This window comes from Loxodonta africana, chromosome 1, assembly GCF_030014295.1.
Source record: "Loxodonta africana isolate mLoxAfr1 chromosome 1, mLoxAfr1.hap2, whole genome shotgun sequence".
Classification (NCBI taxonomy): domain Eukaryota; kingdom Metazoa; phylum Chordata; class Mammalia; order Proboscidea; family Elephantidae; genus Loxodonta; species Loxodonta africana.
Window position 1 is genome coordinate 23,965,561 of NC_087342.1, and position 21,360 is coordinate 23,986,920.

General features: G+C 38.8%; 1 pseudogene; it reads right to left on the minus strand.

The window, feature by feature from the left end:
• Positions 1 to 843: 843 nt before the first annotated feature.
• On the minus strand, positions 844 to 20,325 carry LOC100667227 (small ribosomal subunit protein uS2B-like; annotated as a pseudogene).
• Between the last annotated feature and the right edge of the window lie 1,035 nt (positions 20,326 to 21,360).

A 21,360-nucleotide genomic window follows, 5' to 3' on the forward strand; every position in this document is an offset into this window, starting at 1 on the left:
GAGTCTAGGAGTTTCTCAGTGCAGGGACCCTGAGTTCAAAGGACACACTCTGCTCCCAGCTCTGCTTTCTTGGAGGTAGGAGGTCCCTCTCCTCTCTCTTTGCTTCTCTCTTCTATATCCCAAAAGAAATTGACTCAAGGTACAACCTAATCCTATAGACTGTATCCTGCCTCATTAACATAACTGCCTCTAATCCTGCCTCATTAACATTATAAAGGTTAGAATTTACAACACATAGGATAATTACATCAGATCACAAAATGGAGGACAACCAGGCAATATTGGGAAACATAGCTTAGCCAAGTTGACACCCATTTTGGGGGGACACAATTCAATCTATAGCAGTAGCCAAGCACATTAACCATTTGCACCAGCCAGGGACTTCAGAAGGAACGTTAGAAGTCATCTAATCCAATTAGTCTTAATAGACACGTATGTGGACCCATAGAGACCACTGATGATAACATCGTAGGCAAAATTTGCAATGCGTTTTAAATGTGTTTTACCTTTTCCTTTTTTTTAATCTGAGAGGAACATCCTCATTGTTTTTTATTATCAGAATTAAAACCAAAAACTCATTGCCTTTGAGTTGATTCTGACTCACAGCAACCTTATAGGGCACAGTAGAACTGCTCTATAGGATTTCCAGGGAGTGGCTGGTGGATTCAAACTGCCGACCATTTGGTTAGCAGCCAAGTTCAGAATTAGGAACCATTTATCTGGACTAGCCTAGAAAATGATGAGTCCCAAAGTCCTAAGACCACTCAGTGATTATTCCTCCCCACTCAGTGGCCTGGTCGGTGGGTGGGCTGCAGACCAGTCTTCAGTCTTCAGTTGCAGGCTGAGCACTCCAGTCTTCTGTAGGGGACTTGCTGAATTGGTTCAGACTAATCTACAACCTGGGCTGAGCAGCAGTAAATTCAAGAGCGGGAGCAGTCCATTCACCCTGAAATTCCTTCTTGGCCACATCCTCTTCAGCAGTAGCCTGCATTTTCTTCACAAACGCTTCAGGATCTCTTTAGAAGTAGAGATACGGCATGACCTCCCATGAGTCCTCACCGGAGATGACAACACGCATGTGGAGAACTTCCTAGGCCACCATCTACTGCCATCACCAAGTGAGCGTCTTTGTTGTTGCGTGGGTTGGCAATGTCCATGTAGTACAGAGGAGAATCTGTGTGACATAGAGCAGTGGTAGGGAAGTTAACATAAGACGCCTCTGTGAGAAGCTAGTGGTCAGCCCTGGGATCAGTAACCACCAGAAGACACAGCTCCCAGAAACCCGCCTGGATCTGGCTAGTGAAGGTGTCAGGAGTGAAGCGTCCATCAATAGAAGCAGCTCCATGGGCAGCAGCAAACTTCAGACTACCCCACTGGACGGTATTCCTGGGGGATATGACACTAACATCAACCGGGTTTTCAGTGGCAACAATGGAACGAGCCACCAGCAGAGGCTTCTCTCAGGTGTATGATGTAAATAACATCACTTTTACGTAGATGTCCTGTTCCCTTTGGAAGTCAAGGTTGGTGCCACTTAAGTGGGTCCCTGCTGCAAGTTAGAGGACACCCTTCTCTTCTGTCTGCAGGACATCAAGGGCTCTGAAATTGTGAAAGGTTTCGTTTAAGTCGTGACAGGAACCCAGGACTACGCCATATGGACCCCTTTTTGGTTATCCAGAAAGCTCTGTGCCCTTTTTTCTTATATTCAAGTAAAGAGAATTGAAAAGGTGTGATTTGTATGATTTTGGTATCGTTTACTTATGCAGAGAAAGGATGAACAGTGAATATGAGATCCAAAGAAGCAGGGGTTGCATTTGTTTTGTTCACAATATCCTCACTGCTGAGAACAGGAACGGACCCATAGTAGGCTCTCTCAATAAGTACGTACTGAATTAATGAATGAATGACATAAATGGTCTGATTTACTGTATTGTTGCTCTTTTGGATCTCTGTGAACAATGTGCACAATTTGGCCACATGGTGGAGCCATTTTTACAGTTATTTGAAAAGTGGAACTAAAGAGGAAACCAAATAATCCAAGAGACTACCTTTCCTTTGAGGCAGTGATTCACATTCAGACAACAGTGTAAAATATTGAGATAATTTCTCTGACAGATCTACTCATTCAGAATCCAACATAAAATGGACACAGGACAGAAGACTTGGATCACTGATAAAGTATGGAAATGTTGCATCTGTGCAGAATTTGTACTGGTTTAATGTAGGAAGTGTACTAATCCACATGGTATTCACCTGGGTGGCTGGTAAGCACCACTCTACAGCACTCTTTGGTCACTCAGCACCTTAGGACTGACAAAAGCATCCACATGACAGTTGGCTGAGCCAAGAGAAAGATCCTTCCTAATGTCTAAAGCTGCTGATATGTGGGCCACAAAGATTTCTGAACGGGCAATAAAGAAGAACTAGAGTTACTCCAGATTTCAATGTTTTTATCACTGAGTAAGATAAATCATGGAACAAGTGACTAAGAAAGACAGAACATAGAGCTTTGTAAGTGGGGTTGGATGGTAGAGCTATGGGGAGAGCAGTTTTGAAGCCCGCTTCCACTAGCTCTTATGAGCAGGTGATTCTCGTTTGGTATTAGATAAGTTCTGTTTTCTCTTTAGCTTTCACACTCAATAATGGGGAGAAGGGAACTGGAGAATTCCAGTACCCCTACTCAACACCATTTCAAAGTTAACTTTCTGGTTCTTTCCAATGCCTCCAGGTTCTCTCTGCACATTCACCCTACTTCCAGTACACATATATTCTCTTTCAACTTCCCCACCTCCACCTCCACCCTCACACACATATTGTCTTCTTACAGCCTCCAGCTGTGGCTATTGGCCTCATCCTCGGCATAATGTCCTAGAGTTCATGATACATGACCAACTGTTAAAATGTCACTTCCAACATATAGCGCTATGTAAGTGATTTAATTCATTGTTGCTGGTTTTTTTTTTTTTTTTTTCCCTTCTTTTCTCTCAGTTAAGGTACCTGAGGGCCCATTTTTCTGAACTTTCCCAAGGATATACCTTGAGTTTTAAGTCACGTTGTATAGATATTGGGATTTATGATCCTCCTATAAATGATCTTTGCTAAACCTGTGAAAAGAAACAAGACAGCCCTAAGACAAAGAATTCACCAGTCACCTGCCAATTTGTCATACTGTGGTGGCTTGCATGTTGCTGTGATGCTGGAAGCAAGGCCACTGTATTTCAAATACCAGTAGGGTCACCCATGATGGACAGGTTTCAGGGGAGCTTTCAGACTAAGAGACTAGGAAGAAAGGCCTGGTGATCTGCTTCCAAAAATTAGCCAAAGAAACCTTATGGATCACAATGAAACATTGTCTGACACACATCATAAGGAGGGATTAATTGCCAGAGGAAGACAACATGTTTGGTGAAGTAGAAGGCCAGAGAGGGTATGGGAGACCCTTGGTGAGATGAGTTGGTCATATGGCAATGATGGACTTGAATATGCTGATAATTGTAAGGCTGGCACAGGACGAGGCAACATTTTGTTCTGTAGTGCATGGGAGCACCATGAGTTGGAGCCAACTCAACAGAAGCTAACAATAGGACAGGGAATATGGTATGGCTGGCCACAGAGTCAGTTTTGGAGATTTTCCTTGGCTCTCATCAACAGCCTGTTCTAAGTCTCTTGTGTTCTCTCTCTCTTTATTTCCCAAATTCTCAAAGTCTTAATGTCATCTCCTTTTCACTCAAAGCTCTACTGTACACATGCTAAAATCTTGCTTCACCAATCGCATAAATGCCTCAAAATTAAAAATCTTTTTTACCCAACCCTATGAAAATGACATTTTTCTCAATTCCTTATAGTATTATATTAGAACATTTTTTCTGATTAAAAATAATTCACATCAGTGAAATACCCTTAACCTTCTCAGGGATTTGCCAACTCAACAAATTCCATTCTGAGGAGAATTTGAAGGCTTGTATGTGTGTGTATGTGCGCGCGTGTGTGCGTGTGCACGTGCATGCAAGCTGACATGATTTGTATAAATTCATCCATTCTTTAAAAGTTTCACAAAGAGATAGGAAAGGGTCATCAGTAGCTAAAATATATATATATTTTTTTTTGTAAAATAGGCAGCAGATGGAAGAATACAGACAAAAAAAGTAGTTAAAAAAACTGCTCATAACACATTAAGAGTTAAAAATGGAGGCAAAATCTGACAATTTCTGCAAAACTTCCTGGAAGTTCCAGATGAGAATCAGAGGTATGGCAGGTGAGGAAAAAGAAAAAGGGTAAAGTAATAAAATTAATCAATTGTCTATAGTACAGCTGTACATAGGAGCTCCCTGACTTGATGCTGGCTCCTGTCTGTGGAACTGATAGCTGATAGTCGCTAGCATTTATGACCTTGCAGAAAACTGTAGGGTTCCTCTCTAAAGAAATAGAATCAACAGCTCCTGGAAAATTATGACAGCTAATGGCAATACTGGCCTCCAGGGAAAAGTCATTCCTTGTTCTGGTAGTCTAATGAATATTAACCCATGAACAGATCAGAAAGGGAAGCGCTTTGGTCTTCAGCCTCAACCAAAGATACAGGGTATCAACGCAGCCTTTTTATTTAGAGAGGAGGACACTGGGAAGACAGACCTGCACGTACCTAAAAGAAACCACACCAGCTAACTAGAATAATAAATCCAGTGCTTCACTTTTAAATATTAAAAGACAACTAAGCTCAGACAGACATACGAAGAAAGAGAAAGACTGAGATGAGCAAAGAAGATGTTTACCCCCGAGGTGGGGGGAGGATAATTCAGGGAATAGACAGGGACCTAAAATAAATGAACAAACAAAACTCCTAAATTAGAAAGATGTGAGAAATTTTGAAGGATGCCACGAAAATATAACAGTGAGACAAAAAGAAATTTTTTGATATTTGCAAATGTGAGGGTTAAAGATTGGAATTTAAAAGATTGGTAGTTCATAACCACCAGCAACTCCGCGGGAGAAAGATGTGGCAGTCCACTTCCATTGCGATTTATAGCCTTGGAAACTCTATGGGGTCCCTCTAAGTCGGAATCGACTCAACTGCAGTGGGTGGTTTATACATATATATATATAATAAACTAAGGAACTCCCTCCCCTTAAAAAAACAGAACAAAACTGTTGATCTAACAAGTGAGTTCAGCAAGTTTGCAGATTTCTATACAGTAGCAATAAACAATTCAAAAATAAAACTAAGAAAAATTCCATTTAAAGTGACAACAATAACAAAATGAATAAAAGGAGTAGGAATAAACTTACAAAAAGAAGTGCAAGACTTTTACACTGAAAACTACAGAACTCTGCTAAAAGAAATTAAACAGGATCTAAATAAATAAATAAATGGGAAGATATCCCATTTTCACAGATCACTGTTAAGATGACAATACTCCCAAAATTGACCTACAGATTCAACACAAACCCTGTTAAAATTTCAACTGGCTTCTTGGCAGAAATTGATCCTAAAGTTCACGTGGAATTTCAAGGGGCCCTAACTAGCCAAAACCATCTTTAAAAATGAAGAATAAAGTTGGAGGCCTCACATGTCCTAATTCAAAACTAACTGCACAGCTACAGTAATCATGACAGTGTGGTACTAGAATGAGAGTAAACATATAGATCAATGGAATAGAATTGAGAATTCAGAAACAAATCCTCACACTATGGTTGATTTATTTTTGTCAAGGATGCCAAGAAAATACGTGAGGAAAGAATAGTCTTTTTGCAAATGGTGCTGGGACAACTGGATAGTCACGTGCAAAAGAATAAATTAATACCCCGTCTCACACCATACACAAAAGGTAACCAAACTATATCAAAGACCTAAGTGTAAGAGCTAATACTATAAAATGCTTAGAAGAAAACAAAGGAATAAATATTCCTGACCTTTGATTATGCAATGATTTCTTAGATATGACATGAAAAGCACAAACAAGGGAAATAATTAGCTAAATTGGACATCTCCAAAATTAAAACTTTTGTACTTCAAAAGACACAACAATAAAGTGAAAAGACAACCTATTGGGAGAAAAAAAAATTCAAACCATATGTCTATAAAGGACTTTTATCAAAAATATTTAAGAATACCTTACAACTCAGTAATAAAAAACAAACAATCCAATTAAGAAGGGACAAAGGATTTGAACAAATATTTCTCCAAAGAAGATGTTCAAACCACCAATAAGCACATGAAAAGATGTTCAACATCATTGGTCATTGTTATTAGTTGCCATCAAGTTGGCTCCATTCATTACAGAAAGAAATGTTGCTGGTCCTACCCCATCTTCATGATCAATGAAATGTTTGAGTCCATTGTTGTGGCTTTCATGTCAATTCATCTCATGGAGGGTTTCCCCTTGTTTTCACTGACACTCTACCAAATATGATGTCCTTTTCTAGTGATTGGTCTTTCCTGATGACATGTCCAAAGTAAGTGAGATGAAGTTTTACCATCTTTGCTTCTAAGGAGCAATGTGGATGCATTTCTTCTAAGACTGATTTGTTTTTCTTCTGGCAGTTCACGGTATGTTCCATATTCTTTGCCAATACCACAATTCAAGTGCATCAGTTTTCTCCTGTCTTCTTTTTTCATTATCCAGATTATACATGCATATGAGACAACTGAAAAGACCATGGCTTGGATCAGAAACATCACAGTCCTCAAAGTGACATCTTTGCATTTTAAATCTTTAAGGAGATCTTTTGCAGATTTCCCAATTAATTAAATTTCTTGACTGCTGCTTCCATGGGTGTTAATTGTTGATCGAAACAGAATGAAATTATTGACATCAAATTCTTCTCAATTTATCATGATGTTATCAGTCTAGTTGTGAAGATTTTCATTTTGGGTCAGATGTAATTCATAATGAAAGCTGTCGGTTTTTGACTTTCATCAGTAAGTGCTTCAAATCATCTTCATTTTTAGTAAGTAAGTCTGTGTCATCTGCATATTGCACATTGTTAATGAGTCTTCCTCCAATTCTGATGCCACATTCCCTTTCTTATAGTCTGGCTTCTCAGATTATTTTGTTCAGCATACAGATTAAACAAGGTTCTACATGAGCACAATTAAGGATTCTGGAATTCCCATTATTTGCAATGCTATCCATAATTTGTTGTGGTTCACAAAGTTGAATGCTGTAACACAGTCAATAAAACACAGTTAAACGTATTGCTGGTATTCTCCGTATTCAGTCAAGATCCATCTGAAAACAGCGATAATATCCCTTGTTCTACATCCTCTTCTGAATTCAACTTGAACTTCTGGCAGTTCCCTGTTGATATATGATGTTAGTCATTTTTTAATTATCTTCAGGAAATTTTGCTTGCATTGGTATTAATGATATTGCTCAATAATTTCCACATTCAGTTTGATCACCTTTCTTTGAAATGGGTAAGAATGCGGATCTCTTCCAGTTAGTTGGCCAGGTAGCTGTCTTCCAAATTTCTTGGCATTGATGAGTAAGTGCTTCTAGCATTGCATTTGTATGTTGAAGCATCTCAGTTGATGTTCTTTCCATTCCTGGAGCCTCATTTTTCACCAATGCCTTCCTTCAGTGTAGCTTAAATATCTTCCTTTAGTACCCACAGTTCTTGATCATATGCTACCTCTTGAAAAGATAGAACATTGACCAATTCTTTTCAGTACGATGACTCTGCATATCCCTTCCATCTTCTTTTGATTCTTCCTGCATCATTCAGTTTTTGGCCCATGGAATCCTTCAATAATGTAACTTGACATTTGAATTTTCTCTTCAGTTCTTGCAGCTTGAGAAATGCCAACGTTAGTTGCAGAATTATTCACAATAGCCAAAAGGTGGATACAATCCAAGTGCCCATCAACTGATAAGTGGATAAATAATATGTGATATATACATATAATGGATTATTTTTCAGCTATAAAGAGAAATGAAGTTTGATACGTGGATGAACCTTGAAAACATGCTAAGTAAAATAATCTAGACACAAAAGGTCAAATAGCATATGATTCCACTTTTATGAAATACCTAGAATAGGCAAATCCTTTGAGACAAAAAAAGATTAATTATTACCATAGGCTGGGTGAAATTTAGCATGATGAATTCTATGGTATGTAAATTATATTTAAATAAAAGTATTATAAAACAAGGTTTGCCGTGTCTTTAATAAATTTCAGAAAAATAAGAGTAAGAAAAGGTTTTCAAAAATATTTCAGAGAGCAAAAGAGATTACCTATAAAAGGAACAAGAATCAACATAGTATTAGAAAACTCATTTGTAAAAAATAGAGCCAGGATTTCAAAATTCTGGAGAAAAAAATTCATTGTAAATTTGATTTCTACCTAGACTTGTTCTCATTCAAGTCTGAGTGGTACATTTGCTTTCTATTGCTGCTAAACAAATCACCACAAACTTAGCAGCTTAAAACAACCCGTTGTTGTTGTTAGGTGCTGTCGAATTGATTCCAACTCATAGCGAACCTATGTACAACAGAACGAAACACTGCCTGGTTCTGTGCCATCCTCACAATCGTTGTTATGCTTGAGACCATTGTTGCAACCACTGTGTCCATCCATCTCGTCAAGGGTCTTCCTCTTTTTCACTGACCTTCTACTTTACCTAGCATTATGTCCTTCTCTAAACAACCTACACTGACCAATTTCCATGTATTAGGAGTCCAGGCGTGGCTTAGCTCATCCTGTGCTCAGGGTCTCAAAAAGCTTCAATCTAGGTACATCAGGTGGGCTAGATTCCTTTTTGGAGCTGGGAGAACTCTTCCAATTTCAAGTGTTTACCGGCAGAATTCAGTTATTTGTGATTGTAGGAGTGATGCGCTTGCTTCCTTGCTGGCTGTCAGCTGGGTGCTGCTCAGCTCTTAGAGGCCCTCACAGTTCCTCATCATATGGCCCTCTCACAGGCTGTCTTACAACATGGCAGCTTACTTCCTCGAAATCAGATTGCGTCTTCTCTCTGATATTCTACGATGCCATCGTGTAATCAAGGGAGTGACTATCCTACTATCTTTGCTAGAAGCCAGTTGCAGATTCTATGTACACTCAAGGGTATGACACAGTGAGGATCACCTTAGAATTTTCCTTACCACAGAGGGCATGATAAATCACAGAAAGTTTATTCTTCTTATGCCTTTTCAGAGCAATTTATCTCATGTCCTTACAAAACTTGGTGAAAACAAAGAAAAAGAAAATCATGATATAAAATAGTAAGTATATATATGTGTATATATATATATATCAGGAGAACCATTTTGATATGGTTGCCAGCAGTAGATTACTGGTGTCAGCTCATCCGAACTAATTGTTAACTTTTTGGGAATTTTGCAGGCAAGTTGTTAAGTACAGATATTATTAAAATTAAATTTTATAAACTTAAATTATATTTAAAAACAGAGGTAATGAGTACTCAGAACTTACCATTTCTAATTATTTTACAACACTTTATTGCTATCTATGCTGTTGATGGAGCACTGGTGGTGCAGTGGTTAAGAGCTAAGCCTGCTAACCAAAAGGTCAGCAGTTCGAGTCCACCAGCCTCTCCTTAGAAACCCTATGGAGCAGTTCTACTTTGTCCTATAGAGTTGCTATGATTTGGAAAGGACTCGACGGCAACGGGTATGCTCTTGAAGGTATTCACATCTATTGTATCTCCTTCCAAGTCCGCATTCACTGTCTTCATTTTGGCAGTTTCAAATTAGCCACAAGGGGAGTATTTACACCAAGGAATTTGGCAGTATTACAAATAGTGGCTCTGCCCAATGTCACGGAACTGTTTGTTACGCATTTATCAGCACATCACTGGTTGCTGGGATAAGTTTTAGATTTGAAGGTACTATGTCCTATGGCAAAGCAGCAAGAACTGGCTCTTTATAGCTAGGAACTTTAACAGTAAAATGGCAATAAAAAGCCTTGAGAATTTGAGGATTGGGGTGAAAATCTTCAGAGGATGTGACCAGGAATTCCAATGTGGATATGGTACAGAACCCTGGCTCTAGACCCCAGTCGAAGCCTTTCATTCCAACATTCTTTGGAATAGAATTTCCTAAGGCCTTTGGTCAGGACTACCCCTCATTACTGTTCAAAGCTCTGAAGTACATTAGCTCCTGTGTGAGTCAGACAGGATTCTTTTTTCCCTCTTGCTGACCATGTGGAGCAGCAAGGAGAGTAATGATAGTTGACTTAAGGAGAGAACAAATCCATGAGTCATTCGTCTGTGTCCATTATATTCCTTAGGCTTCACCTTAACTGAAGTATTAAATTATTGTGAGCTCAGGATCAGTCCTACCTGAGAATTGTCTATAGGTCAAGTGCAGGCCTGGCACAGGATAGATGTGTTGTATTAAACTGAATTGAACTGAGTTACCTATATTCAGTACATTAGACCAAAAATTAAGAACCGTAATGTGCTCAGAATAAATCCTTACGAACAATAGTAATTTGGTGGTTTCTAATGTATTTATGAGCACACTGTCTAGAAGTTTTGTATACAAAATGAGTATACAAGGCATATCCTTATTTATACGTAAAATGTAATTTTATTTATTACTGACTGGACAAAAATAAAATTTGACAGTTCCAACCAACAATTAAGAAAGCAAGTCATCCTAAATGTAAAATTTCTCTTCATTACGTATATAATTGAGTATTTTACCTTTTGAATCAGAAGGTTAAGGAAGTGTCTGGTTTACTCTGCTTGACTTTCTGCTTTTCAGGACAATATATATATATATTTGGAAACTCTGGTGGCGTAGTGGTTAAGTGCTACGGCTGCTAACCAAGAGGTCGGCAGTTCGAATCCACCAGATGCTCCTTGGAAACTCTATGGGGCAGTTCTACTCTGTCCTATAGGGTCTCTACGAGTCGGAATCAACTTGACCGCAGTGGGTTTTATATATTTATATATGTGAAACCCTGGTGGTGTAGCGGTTAAGAGCTACAGATGCTAACCAAAGGGTCAGAAGTTCGAGTCCACCAGGTGCTCCTTGGAAACTCTATGGGGCAGTTCTACTCTGTCCTATAGGGTCGCTAGGAGCTGGAATTGACTTGACGGCCATCAGTTTCATTTTTGTTTTATATGCGTATATATATAATTTTTAAACTCAGGGAGCATTAAAATTTAAAGTACTTTTCTATGAGGAAAACCAAAGACATAAGGAAAAATTTAGTACAAAGGACTAATGGATCACAACTACCACAGCCCCCGCCAGACTGAGTCCAGCACAACTAGATGGTGCCTGGCTACCGCCACTAACTGCTCTGACAGGGATCACAATTGAAGATCCCAGACAGAGTGGGAGAAAAATGTAAAACAAAATTCAAACTCACAAAAAAAGGCTAGACTTACTGGTCTGATAGACACTGAAAAAATGCCAAGAGTATGGCCCCTGGACACCCTTTTAACTCAGTACTGAAGTCATTCCTGAGGTTCACCTTTCAGGCAAAGATTAGACAGGCCCATAAATCAAACAATAACACCGAATGTTCAACTATGTATACGAGACTGAATGGGCACCCCCGCCCAGGGGCAAGGATTAGAAGGCAAGAAGGGACAGGAAACCTGGATGAATGGAAATGGGGAACCCAGGGTTGAGAAGGAGTGTTTGACACATCACAAGGTTGGCAACCAATGTTACAAAACAATATATGTAATAATTGTTTAATGAGAAATTAATTTGTTCTGTAAACTTTTACCCCCCCAAAAAGAAAGAAAAGCACAATTAAAAGAAAAAAAGAATTTTTTTTAAGTATTTTTCTCATGCAAAGGGATATAGAGGGAGCTAAGTATTTGTTGGTTGGAACCCTGGTGGTGTAGTGGTTAAGAGCTCGGCTGCTAGCCGGAAGGTCAGGAGTTCAAATCCACCAGCTGCTCCTTGGAAACCCTATGGGGCAGTTCTACTCTGTCCTATAGGGTCATTATGAGTTGAAACTGTCTCCATGGCAACTAACAAGTATTTGTTGAGGTGTTTCTTTCTTCTACTAATTTCTCAATGAGTACTTGAATTCCAACATCTTATAAGTAGATATTTCAGTTTTTATTGTACATGATGAAGTTTCTGATATAGACCAGAAAGTGGCTTCCTTGGCCAAGCTTCTGATGTACAACACTTCCAATTTTCTGATATCCACCGATTACATTTGAGTGCTGACATTTTACCTTGACAATTCACAAGAACCTTGAACTTGCTGTTTGATTTAGTTTCAATCAACATTTAGTGAGTGGTGGCAGGCATTAAGAACTGTCAGTGGTTCTTCCACCAAGTTATTATCTCTAACCTTTAATATCTCTATATTTTCATTATCCATCAGTCCCGTTTTGTCTTCATTTTCTGTTTACCAGCTTAGATTCCAAGTTTCATTATTAAAATCATTACTTTGAAAACACCCAGGATGCTAGTCTTCCTTTTCTCCTCTATCATTCTTGCAAAAAGAACTCAACCATCTATTATTTTTATACTTACACCAGAGAAGCTGGAAACAGTCACGCATTTGGGCAGAATAGTGTATTAGTTCCCCATGAGTGCTGTAACAAATTACCACAAACTTGTGGCTAAAAACAACAGAAATTTATTCTTTCACAGTTCTGGAGACCAGAAGCTTTAAATCAGTATCACTGGTTGACATCAAGGTGTTGTACATTCTCTCTCTGGAGGCTGTAGTGGAGAAGCCATTCTTTGACTCTTCCAGCTTCTGGTGACTGCTGGCATTCCTTGATTTGTGGTCATGTCGTTCCAATTTCTGTCTCTGTGGTTACAGTACCTCCTGCTCCTTCTGTATATCTAATGTCTCCCTGTCTCCTTCTTACAAGGACACTTGTGATGACATTTAGGACCCACTTAGGTAATCTAGAGTTCCAGAAATTGGGACCTGATATTTTGGGGGGACCATTTTCCAACCACCCACAGTAGGTTTCACTTTAAATTCATGACCTCAAAATTTGAATGGGTTGTTAACACTGCCTAGCAATCTTGCTATATTTCCTGACTCATTAAGATGATTGTACATCCTCTTGCTCTTAAATATTCCATAGTATCCCTTCCCACTCCTCTCTTAGATAAATACTTTCACTAAGAGTCTATCTACGAGTGATATTTTCTTTTTCTATCTCTCCATCATTCCAGCCAATGTTTCATTTGCTCACTAAACACCAGTCACAGTTCATTCAATACATGCATCTTTCTTAATCCGGAGCATTTATATACACAGTTCCTTCTTGATGATATGTTTCACTCCACTACTCTTCTTCCTCTTATCCCTCTTCCAAACCAAAGCCAGGACTGTCCTTTCTTATTCCTTTGGTGTCAGAGTAATACCACTTCAAATTGGCCTTTCCATATGACCTATCTTATTTTGCTAGTTTCTTATTTCCACAATTTTCTATTTAATGTAACTCTAGACCATGACTGGTTATTTATCACTATATACCTAGTGCTTAGTCCAATGTCTGGCACACTGTCATTGCCTCAATAAACTTTTGTGCTAATTGCTGGAGACACAAATGATAACATTTCACAATTCTAAGTCAGAATGGCTTTATGGCTGGGTATGTAAACTAGGGAGTCAGAGGCTTGTATGTAAATTCTGGTTTCTCTATGTTTCTGCTGGAAGAATGTAGGCAAATTAAATATCTTGATATTCTCCCATTTCATTGAAAATCGAGAGCCTAGTCACAATTCTACCTCTGACCAGCTCTGACTCTAAAGAAGTCATGTACGTTATCAGACCTCAGTTTCTTTAACTCTATAATAACGGGCTTGGACTCAACGATCTCGAACATTCATGTGATGTTTCATATTCTGTAATCCCCTTTTTTATAGGACAGTGCAAATGGGAAAAAAATCGATAGAACAGACAGAAAGGACTTTCTTAAAATTTCTGAGAAAAATGGCACAACTATGTTTCATATTTATGACCACGTAATCTTTTCAGTATTTATTCAGAAATGAAATACAGTACATGAAAATGCCAGTCATGACAACATCTCTCTTTCCAAATTTTATTGCATTTGATTGAGGAGTTGACAAGCCACACTACTTGTCAATCATCTTTCATCCTCACCTTTTGACTGCCCGGAAAAGTGTGGCAAAAAACTCATTTCAGTTCAGCTTGGGTTATTCCTTGCACCTCTTAAAGAACTAGATGGATGTGTTCTATGTGAAACAGGTGACAGTTTTTGACAACCCATCTGCGAGACAGAAAACTGAAAAAAGGGAATTTTACTTAGAGAACTTTATTTTACATAATATTGAGTATGGAGAAAAAAAAAAATTCTTCCGTGCCATAAGACCTAACGTTGTATCTAGAAACCGCTACTTACTATTCAGAAAAATATTTTTAAAAATGATTTCAGGTCATCTTTCAGGTTGAAACTGAAGGCAAGAAGATAGGAATCATAGACACTAGATGATCATAACAATGAAGAATATTTAAGATATTCATGTACTAATTAGTGCACAGGAAAGAATAAGCAACTTGGAACCAGGATATCTGGATATAGGGTCACTATGAGTTGGAATTAACTCAGCGGTATGGGTTTGGTTTTTTGTTGGTTTTGGTTCTGGCATGGCCACTAGCTTGCTTCTTAAAAACATGTAATATGACAGTATATGATAGCGAAGGATTATTTCTTGCACTAAGCTGTATTGACTCAAATATTTCCTGTTGGCCTAAATATATGCATCTGTTAAATATTCCAATGCAAATAACAGAAGGCTCAACTCAAAGTGGCTTAAACAGTAGGGTTATTTGCTATTTCATATAGTATGAGATCCCGTGGTGTGGCATTTAATTGTTGCTTGATTCAGTGAGTTAAAGAAACTGAGGTCTGACAAGGTAAACCAGTTCTTCAAAGTCAGAGCCGGTCAGAGGTAGAGTCATGACTTCCGGCAGTCCACGGAATATTCAATATTCTTTAGCAACACCATACTTCAAATACATCAGTTCCTCTTGAGTCATCCTAATTCACTGTCCAGCTTTCGTGTGTGTATGAGGTAACTGAAAATACCATGCCTTGGGTCAGGTGTACCTTAGTTCCCAAGGTGACATCTTTGCTTTTTAACACTTTGCATAGGTCTTTTGCAGCAATTTAATTTTTTTACTCCTGATTCTATGGGCATTGATTGTGGATCCAAGCAAAATGAAATCCTTGACAACTTCGATATTTTCCCCGTTTATCATGATGTGGCTTATTGGTCCAGTTGTGAGGATTTGGTTTTCTTTATGTTGAGATGTAATCCATACTAAAAGCTGTAGTCTTTGATCTTCATCAGTAAGTGCTTCAAGCTCTCTTCACTTTTAGCAAGCAAGATTATGTCATCTACATATCGCAGGTTGTTAATGAGTCTTCCTCCAATCCTGATGCTGTGTTCTTTATATAGTCCAGCTTTATGTAAGTTTATGTGGCAGATAATCCTTCAGATTTCACAAATGAAATATTAATGAAAACTTATAATTATACAAGGAAATAAAGAATAGATTGTCCATCCCATTTGAAATAATCTGTTTAGTATATTATCATTTACTCCAATACTAACTCAATTTAAAGTAGAAGACTAATACATACATATTTAAATTTAGAGAAATACAAGTATAAAAGAAATTATAATACAAAGGTATTTACATAGCTGTCCCCTCAGGGTTCAAGGACCTCGTCTCAAACATAGAGATTTACCAGGAACAGGTGTCCAGTAAACGTTTAGTGAAATTGTGAGGGTTTCCATTTTGGTTTGACAATGACCTGACTTATTTTAAGTTTCCTTGGTTAAAATACACACGCACGCACACACACACACACACACACACACACATATAAATAATAAAGAGTAAACCAAATTAGGTGCTTGGGTGTTTGCTTTCTGAAGTTTCTCAGGAAACCATGAAGGTATTTGGAAAAGATCCATTGCCAGCTTTGCGAAATCTGACATTGCATAACTGTGATTTAAATGCCCTTTGGAACACAATTCACTTTTTTTTTTTTTTTTGCCAGTTAGAAGCAACTTTTTTAAAGACTGAAACTAACAGTCAATTAGCCAGGACCTTCTTCTACCTGCTCTGGAAGGCAGCTTTTAATACTTCTATCCAGCTTCACCTCAATGTGGCTTGAGCATTTCAATTGAGTCTTTGGAACTGTTTTTATTTGTTTGTTTGTTTGAAATTCTTTTCCATTTTAGCATGGAATTCTTCGGCATAATGAATGCCAAGAATAAAAAAACCATGGGTTTTATCCTCAAGATTCAACTTTACTCTGAACCGTCTCCCACTTTTTTTTTTTTTTAGCACACCAATTGCATTTGCCCTGATTTGAATAGAAATTTTTTACCCCCTACACAGTCATTGGCAATGATTGCCTCTGCCTACCTCAGCTTTTGAGATTCAAAAATTTGTTTCAAATCAATTCCATAGAGGAGAAAAAAAGAGTCCGTGTGCTGGCAAACCTAAAGGAATTCAAGATACTAATTTAAACGTTACATATCAGATTAATCTGATTTGGGATGTGCTGTCTAGAGAAATTTATGTACGCTGGGGCAAGTAAGCCAAGGTAGGAGAGTAATAAAAGAGAAAACCAAAATCCATTGCCATTGAGTCGATTCCGACACATAGCGACCCTATAGGACAGAGTAGAACTGCCCCATAGAGTTTCCAAAGAGTGCCTGGTGGATTCGAACTGCTGACCTTTGGGTTAGCAGCCATAGCGCTTAACCACTACGCCAGCAGGGTTTCCAATAAAATAGAGAGGGGTGCTATATTCTCCCAAAGTTGGAGTGATGACTCTGCCACTCTCCTTGTCTCTCAGAAATACAGCTACAGACAGAAGCATCAATATGCGGCAAGCAGAACTCTCAGAAACCGCCTTACTCCTTCCCGAGTCTTTCTAATTCTCCTCTCTTAAGTATTAATTAGCAAATGAACCAATCCAAAACCACTTAAATGTTGGCTATTTATACACTCATGCCCATTTTGTGAAGAAAAGGGTAGGTTAAATTACTTAAAAGAAAAGTGTCACGGTGCCAACATACTTAGTTGTTTAATTTATATTTAATACGAAAAAGAAAAGAAAAACTAATTGTCTTTATGTTCCCCCTCACCACACACACTCCACACCTCATACTTTCTCCTGGCTTTGTATGGGATTATTAAAAAGGAAAGAATTTTCCTGGAAAAGCTACTGCTATAATGTGCCAATTGTTACATTAATCTGCCCCCGGCTCCACCCCCCAGCTCTATTGCTTAGCAGGAATTTTGGACTTTACTCAGGAACTGCTTAGTGAGCTTGTCGGTGGACAGGATTAGTTTAATCTCCTCTCTCAAGCCTCTAAGCACTGGGAAAGGTTAAGGTGGAGGAGGAGCAGTGGTAAAACGGGGAGAGCAGGGGTGAGGGAAAGAAAGGTTGCTGATGACCTACTGCCAAGGCTTATTTTGTCCTTGAACTAAATTTGAATAGTGTGGGGAAGGGAGGAAGGGGAGGGGATAGAAGGAGTGGTGGCGAATAAGACTGGTAAACTGGGATGGGTGGTAGTGATCTCCTCAGGACTTCATTGGGCCTGGAGTGCCTCTGAGCCCTGGGGGCAACACACAAATGAGGGGGAATGAAAGAGGGGGAGGAGGAATGTAGAATGATGATTACAATCCACAAATAAAGGACTTTGAAAAAGAAAAAAAGAATTTTTGGATATGAATGGAGTAGGGCAAGACTGTACTTACTGATTTTGGTGGACCATATCCATCATGAGGATGGTCTAGGTGGGGATCACTGGAAGATTTTCATAGGGAAAATACCAACCTTCTTCTTCCCCCTTAATCAAAACATTTGGGGAGCCTAAATAAGTTCAGCTAGATGACTTTTATGACACAAAATTTGAAAAGTATTTTATGAACTCTACTGCACACGACAAATATAAGGACTTGTTATTTTCAGTGTTGTTGCCATATCTGGATATAATGAGAAAGATTCAGTTTCTATATTGGGGCACCATTCACACTTTTTTTTTTTTTCCTCATTAAAATTTTAGTGTATAGCACTTCCTGTCTGAAATAATACAAAGGCCAACACCAGTTGCTGTCAAGTCGGTTGCTCCTCATGATGACCCCATGTGTGTCAGAGTGGAAAGGTATGTCACAGTATTTTCATGGCTGATTTTTTTAGAAGTAGGTAAGCAGGGTTTTCTTCTGAGGCACCTCTGGGTGGACTCCAACTGCCAAACTTTTGGTTCGGAGGCAATACATTACACTTTGCTTATGTGCTCATTTTGCTGAAGATTTATATCTAAATTTGTAAACTAAGAAGTATTTTGTATTCTCTTCCTGTATATTTCTGATTTCCTCATTAATGATCAGCCCATTAGAAAAATTTATTGCATAGGTTTAAGAGAACACTTTTTAGTTAAAATCCATAAAATGGATAAACAAAAGCATATTGAATATGCGTTTGTGTACATTCTGCTCTTGAAGTTAAGTGTATTTGCTTTTTTGAGAATTTACTCTGATCAGAGATAAGTCTACAAACTATTTGCCAAATCTGTTTTATTTTTCATCTTTATTTTCAGATATTTATAAATTTCATCCATTTTTTTCCTCCAATAAATTTCTCTGGACTTGTTTAAGTTCTTAATTGTAGATTAGTTTTAATTTATTACTTTCTCTTATTTATTATTCTTGAGTTCATTCAATTGCTTTTTTAAAAATCTATTTATCTAGAAAGCATAGCTCATTAATATTTAGTCTTCTTCACAAATGTAATTATTTAAGAAATTACATTTCCTCTTCAAATTACTGCTTTAATTATATTTCACAGGTTTTTGCTATATGGTATTTTAGCTGTCGTTCAATTCTAAGTACTATTTGATCTTGATTTCTGAACTTATCTATTCGTTATTTAATTTTTTTTTGAAATTCTAAACATACTCTCCTTTGTTTATTTTATCTTCAATGTTTTATTTCCAACTTATTTGTATAGATTTTACAAATGTGATCTCCATGATGCTTTTACAATAAAGCAGATTTCAACGAGGAGGCAAGACGGCAGCATAGCTGGTCATACAATCACACCTCCCTCCAGCAACATCAGAAGAAGACAACAGAAACATAACGTAACCAAAAATTTCAGGGGCCCGGACAGTAACTGAAGACTTGGAGAACCATAGGGAAAGCTGAATCAAGAGAAAGGTAAAATACACACGGTGGAAAAGCAGAGTTTGGCAGAATGTATACACTTGACTCGGCAGCCCAGTTTAACTCAGCCACCTTAGGGCAGAGACAAAAGGCACTTCTGAGCAGAGAGCACAGGGAGAGAGCAATGTGAAGAAAACAAATCAAGATGGAGAAATTAAGAAAACAATCCCGGAATGGAGTGACAAGATGGGTGGGTGCATATAGGGACTGGGTGCAGACCTGGAAGAGAGCAGAGCTTGGGTGTAGCATAGAGTGGAGTTCTGGGAACTCCAAGGAGTTGATACACAAGGACAGTGGTACGGACTGAACTATAGGAAATCCCAGGCAAAGAGTGGAAAGGCCGGTGCTAGTGCCACTAAGGAGGGGCAAACAGAGAAAACACAATGACACAGGTTTGTGCTCCCCTAACCCAAGGGAGTGCAGCAAAGTGTAACCACAGGAAATTGGTCCTGTAAACATGAATGACCCAGGGAACTCTTCTGTTGGAGATAGCTGGGTACACTCCAAAGCACAGCCATCCATTGGAGGCTAGTCCAGTCATCTATGGCAGTAGGCACCGTAGGCTGAACTCCCTACCAGAAGCCAACTGGCCTGAGGCAGGAATTCTGCCTGGGCACTCATGGCAAAAACACTGCCCAGGCAGCCTTCACCCAGCTTGACCCACCGCCTTGAAATGCACTTGCCACACGTGACATCATAAACACACTCTACCCAGCCCAATGCAGCAAGGGCAACTTCCCTGATGCTGTGGACACACCCACCCAAACTTAACCCCACAGGCACACGCACGCTCACCCAGAAGCCTGAAGTGCCTAGTCCAGGTCAGCATAGCACCTGCAACCCCACCTCTGAACCTGAGCAAGCCAGTGGCCTTGGACCTGCATGGTGACCCCATTCCTGAACTCTCACCACACCATGGCACCAGTCCAACCACTGACAGGTGCAGCAGTTGAGATCCTGCCACTGGGCCCATGCCAAGTGTGTAGTCCCACCCCTGGACCAGAGCAGCACCTAGGCTGTGACCCTGAATTGGTGCCTTACCTGCTGGGCCTGTCTCGGACTAGTGTAGCAGCCATGCCCAACCACAGCCGAGCACTGCTGACACTTCTGCCCAGCTCTACACTATAAGGACAAACATCACACCCCATCCTGATGCTGGACACACCTAGACACGGAAACATGAGATTGAAGTAGCACAGGCCAAAGCTGTCTAGGGATAAGTATGGCTAGGACAGGCGATCCTGTGAATTCTGAGAATAATCAATGAGCTAAAAGAACAATTTAAAGAGAAGAGAAAGAAACTAATCTCCTTATCTACTAAAGCAAAACAAATAAATTTTAATGTTCAATTCAAAACAAAACAAAACTGTTGCTGTCAAGTTGATTCTGACTCATAGTGACCCTACAGGACAGTAGACTTGCCCCATAGGTTTTCCAAGGTGCACCTGGTAGATTCGAACTGCTGACCTTTTTGTTAACAGCCACAGCTATTAACCGCTATGCCACCAGGGTTTCCTAATGCCCCATAGATAACAATTATAAAACATACAAAGAGACAGGAAAGAATTGTGTGAGCAAACAAAGCAAGGGGTCAGAAATAGTCCCCGAGGAAGAACAAATAATGGAATTGCCTGACAAAGATTTCAAAGCATTAATACTAAAAATGCTCAAAGAGATAAAGAAAACACTGAAAAATATCTAAAGAAAATCAGGAAAACAATACAAGAACAGAACAAAAATTTAAATAAAGAGATAGAAATCATAAAAAGAATTACAAATACTGGAGAATAAAAGTAAAATGACAGAAATGAACAACATCGTGGAAGGACACAGAAGTAGAATTGAAATGACAGAGGAGAGGACCAGTGAAGTTGAAGACAGCATATTTGATATTATTCAGTCTGAAAAGTAAACAGAAAAAAGAATGAAGAAAAATGAACAAAGCCTAGGAAATATGTGGGGCATCATTAAGAAGAATAATTTATGGATTATCAGAGTTCCAGAATAAGAAGAGAGGGATATAAGTCTAGAGAAAATCTTTCAACAAATAATAGCAGAAAACTTCCAAACACCCTGAAAGACGGGAATTTTCCCAATCAAGAAGTGCAACAAATTCTATGAAGGGTAAATTTTAAAAGATACTAAGGCATATCAATCACACTCTGGAGAATCAGGGACAAAGA